The sequence below is a fragment of the Lingula anatina genome, chromosome 5 (genome assembly GCF_051362555.1).
Source record: "Lingula anatina isolate TDL-2025a chromosome 5, LinAna3.0, whole genome shotgun sequence".
Lineage (NCBI taxonomy): Eukaryota > Metazoa > Brachiopoda > Lingulata > Lingulida > Lingulidae > Lingula > Lingula anatina.
The window spans coordinates 25,651,667-25,656,404 of NC_141771.1; the positions used below are offsets into that span (position 1 = coordinate 25,651,667).

At 37.2% G+C, this 4,738-nt stretch overlaps 1 long non-coding RNA gene across 3 annotated transcripts; it reads right to left on the bottom strand.

Annotated features, from left to right (window-relative positions):
- Positions 1 to 1,093: 1,093 nt before the first annotated feature.
- LOC147761998 (uncharacterized) lies at positions 1,094 to 3,856 on the bottom strand. 3 transcript variants are annotated; one of them, XR_015334632.1, is made up of 4 exons: positions 3,732 to 3,856; positions 2,236 to 2,328; positions 2,053 to 2,126; positions 1,094 to 1,827 (listed from the first exon to the last, which is right to left on the bottom strand). It is a non-coding gene; the product is annotated as an uncharacterized LOC147761998 (long non-coding RNA). The 3 variants fall into 3 exon arrangements; XR_015334633.1 differs by lacking the exon at positions 2,053 to 2,126; XR_015334631.1 differs by having other exon boundaries at positions 1,094 to 2,126.
- Between the last annotated feature and the right edge of the window lie 882 nt (positions 3,857 to 4,738).

The following is a 4,738-nucleotide window of genomic DNA, read 5'->3' on the forward strand; positions in this document are numbered from 1 at the left end:
TACTTGGTTTGACTTCCTTGTGAGTCTGTTCCTTCCTCGTCGCCAGATATAGTATTGCAACAACGTACATGTTTAAGATTTAAAATGTTTATTTACAGAATTAATAGGTCCATTCCTCGCATGTCACGTCGCATACATAGTCTCCGCCTCACGCCAATGACCTTTAACCTAGACCTAGGCTTGGACCTAAATAGAGAAGTCTCTATTTAGGTCCAAGACCTAGGTTAGGGTTAGGGTTAGGGTTAGGCAAGGAGTTATAACAGAAGGAGATTACACGCAAGCCTCTCTATTGTCCGATGTCTGTTACGGTGGGCGGAGCTAGCTACGGGGGGCCTCCTGTCTCAAGGTTTCGTCTGGGTCGCTCTCCTCCGCTCGGAGATTGATTTTATATGCGTTATTTCGCGTTAGAATTCGAAATCAGTAGTGTCAAAGCGGCGCTGTATGCTGACGATTTTTTTCACAGGTAGTTATTTGGACGATGTGCTGGGAGGGAACGATATCATAGAAAGCGATTTTAAGGTGGTGACTGAGGATGGTCGCCATGAGTTTTTTTGAGTCGGTGATAGATGGCTTTTCTTTTGCACAACACAGTGAAAAATCACCAAGGATAAGTCAAAAGAAAACGTCCCAACTGTGGTTTGTGAAAATGACGTTTAAGTGAACGTCTGTCCTCACTGCCAAAGAACATAATATTAATACATAAACGTTTGGACCCTCCTGCCCTTGGGTCCCATAAACATATACATTGAGACAGTGCCTAAGCTTTGTGACTGCATGGTTTTAAACTTCTTTAAGTAGTAAATACTCGTTATAAATTTCTTTATCTTGGAAATCTCCCTTTTTTTTAGGATTATTTTGACACATACTAACACTTCATATTTGTCGGTAAACAAGTACACAGTGCTAAACATTAAGAATATTCATTCATAAATATATTTATGTACAAAATATATCAGAAATTTTAGTATTAACTGAGCTTTTTAAAGTGAAACAAATAAAGATGAGAATTTTTAATTTCAAACTATTATTTACTATATTAACTTAAAATATCTTTTAAGTCAACTCTATACTCAAGCATCATGACAGTAGCATCTGTGAGTAAAACCATTTTATTATATCAATAGAAGAACAAAAACAAAATTTTACACATAAGCAGTAATTAATGAAGTCATAAGAATGATTAAGTTGCTATAGTTTTCCAGTTTTATGCAGTCTATGTTGGCATTTTTTTCAACCGTGCAAATAGAAATAATTATATTCTTTTTTATCTGACTTGCTGATACCAGTCTGTGCCAGATACTATTCCACTCACAGGCCAGCAAGGTCTGAGAATCTAATGGGCTGGATGAAAAAAAACCCTAGAAGTTAAAGTGGCTAATTCTTACAAATAGGATAAAAAACATGGGATTTTCAAAAGGTAATTATAAGTAAAGACAGCACTTAGTAAGAACATTTATAAAATGAACTGGAGTACATGTTACAGCTGAAAAAATTAACTGCTTTGAAGAAATTTCACTGAAACAGTCCAAATTTTACTTGCAATCAAGTAGACTGTTATACCATGGCACTCAACAAATTATATATAGGTTTTGAATTTTTTTCCACGTGACAGTAACATAAAATTTATGTCAACTTTTGAAATGTATAGAATCAGTTAGGTGACTGAAAATATTTTAAAATGTCATGAAGGAGCACTATTAATTTAATGCAATCTCTGTTGGCCAATCTTATCCAGTTTCTTCTCCAAAAAGGACAACTCAAGTGAGAATTTCTTCAGGACCTTTTCTTCTGCCTGCCAATGCCATGCCACTCAGAAAAGAGAGAAACCTGTAGGTTAGAAAAAAACAAACATCATAATAGCATTATGAACTACTAGTATCCATGTAGACATTATGGAATTACGCAGTGAAGTTTAATGTATCTTGTTATGACTTGACTGAAATAATGTTCACCACATAAATGAACAATTTACAACTAAATTTATACAGAATATCAAGATTCATGATCACAAGCTAATAACTCCAAGAAATTGAAAGAAATTGTACTTATTACAAGAAATTATTTAAATCCGCCCTGGTTCCTACTCTTCTGACAGGACAAAAAGGGGATTTCAGAGAGGCCGGTTGCTAAAAGGAAAATGCCCAAGGTTGTTGTATTTTGAAAAAAATTAAAAAAAGGGTACTGTTGTTAGTGAATGTTTAATGCATCGTAGGCATTATGAGAAAAGTAACTTACCCCAGACACGCTGACTTCCTTTTTTCATTGACATTTTTTAATTTTTTCCAGCCTGACCATAATTCATACATTCAATGTAGCCTTCTCCCATATCTATAATAGAAGGGAAAAAAAACTTGAGCAGTGTAAAGATAAGCATGTAAAATTCATTATCAATTTTGAGAGAATTTCTGTTTCAACACTGCAAGATGAAATATTTACTTTCAAGTAATGAATAAACCTTAATAGAGTTCTATTCTTTTGTAACCACCAAGGCAAAGCTTCTTTCTTAAAATGAACTGAAACATCCAAGCTTGCCACCTAACATGCCAAAGTAGTGAAGTATAATTAAAGTAGAGAAGCAAGTATCCTTAATTATAGAGGTGTCTTACACAATAAGGTGTGTCTTACACACCTTGACCCAAAGGGAGATATGTAGTGAGATAACAGGTAGAGTAATTGGTGGAGCCTAGGTGAACTTAAAACCTTAAGACTTTAAATTAAGACAGCACCAGGATTCATGTGTGTTCTTTTTTCAAAGGTTTAATATGAATTAAAACATATATATGTAAAAGGAAGACTAAATAAGTTTAAAATAACTATACCAAAGATACTGGACCGCCATGATGGAAAATGCTGGGTGGAGGCAAAACTTTTCCAGTCAAAATAACTGAGCACCTTACTTTAACAACAAAGTTACCACTCCAAAGCCACCCATCATGGTGAGAAGAAAAATGATGACCAACTGTCATGATAAGTCTTTTTAGTTTTAAACACGAAAAAGGTAAAGGCCAAAATGGTACATTTACCCATAACACTAGAGTAAAAAATTGGCATTCTGAACAAATCAGGTTATTTTTTTTCAAGAAATATTGGAGCAATACCCATGCAATATATACCACGCCACGACCAAGATGTTCAAGAATCTAAACACACCAATTTTTTTTATAATCTTGCATTTGAAAAGTACAAAAAGCGGTAAGGCTTTTGGCCGTAACAAGCGTAACACTTTTTGATCGGAACTCATGAAAATTGTCAATTGTCGTATCCAAGCTAGACCACAAGTAAAATCGCAAAAAAAAAAAAACAATACTGCTCAAGCAAGTCTGTTGCACACATAACAATTAGTTAAATTTTATGACTGTCATGTGACACAAGTTTCAAAAACTAGGAGGAAAATGTCTTTTGGAGTAATTTTTTTTCGAAATATTAACAAGATGGCGGCTTAAGCATCTGCTTGTTATTCGGCTACTGAAAGTGCACCTAAGTTTTATTCTTTGCTATTGCCACAAATTACTTAACAATTGCAACTGTATAAAGACCAAACTTTCTTCATCTGATACTATATTTATAGGCACTTGTTATGAGTGGGAAATATTTTTCGTGCAATACTTATTCTCCACACACCACCTCGCGAGATCAACGTGTAGCTGGACACTTACACGGTGAGACCCTATGACATAAAAGTTGCAATTTATCTTCATATTTCGTGTAGTTATGCATTTAAAAGCACTTACCTGTTTTTTGAAAAACTTGTCCAACGTAATATCATATAAATTCTGTATTTCTCTCATTTTTTAGAAACTTGGGACTCCGTTTCTGTGTCTGTCCTCAAAAATCAACAGACGAAGGCACAGATACTTACAAACGAGATTTAAACGAGAGTAGCAATTAAGCGTAACAGAGATAGGCATCTATTGTTCTCTGGGTTCTATTCATTCCAACCAATGAGAGACCGTAATACGGGCTCCGCCCCCACGCGTGTAATCTCCTTCTGTTATAACTCCTTGGGTTAGGTTAGGGTTAGGGTTAGGGTTAGGGTTAGGGGTTAGGGTAAGGGTAAGGGTTAGTTAGGGTTAGGGTTAGGGTTAGTTAGGGTTTGGGTTAGGGTTAGGGTTAGGGTTAGGGTTAGGGTTAGGGGTTAGGGTTAGGGTTAGGGTTAGGGTTAGGGTTAGGGTTAGGGTTAGGGTTAGGGTTAGGGTTAGGGTTAGGGTTAGGGTTAGGGTTAGGGTTAGGGTTAGGGTTAGGGTTAGGGTTAGGGTTAGGGTTAGGGTTAGGGTTAGGGTTAGGGTTAGGGTTAGGGTTAGGGTTAGGGTTAGGGTTAGGGTTAGGGTTAGGGTTAGGGTTAGGGTTAGGGTTAGGGTTAGGGTTAGGGTTAGGGTTAGGGTTAGGGTTAGGGTTAGGGTTAGGGTTAGGGTTAGGGTTAGGGTTAGGGTTAGGGTTAGGGTTAGGGTTAGGGTTAGGGTTAGGGTTAGGGTTAGGGTTAGGGTTAGGGTTAGGGTTAGGGTTAGGGTTAGGGTTAGGGTTAGGGTTAGGGTTAGGGTTAGGGTTAGGGTTAGGGTTAGGGTTAGGGTTAGGGTTAGGGTTAGGGTTAGGGTTAGGGTTAGGGTTAGGGTTAGGGTTAGGGTTAGGGTTAGGGTTAGGGTTAGGGTTAGGGTTAGGGTTAGGGTTAGGGTTAGGGTTAGGGTTAGGGTTAGGGTTAGGGTTAGGGTTAGGGTTAGGGTTAGGGTTAGGGTTAGGGTTA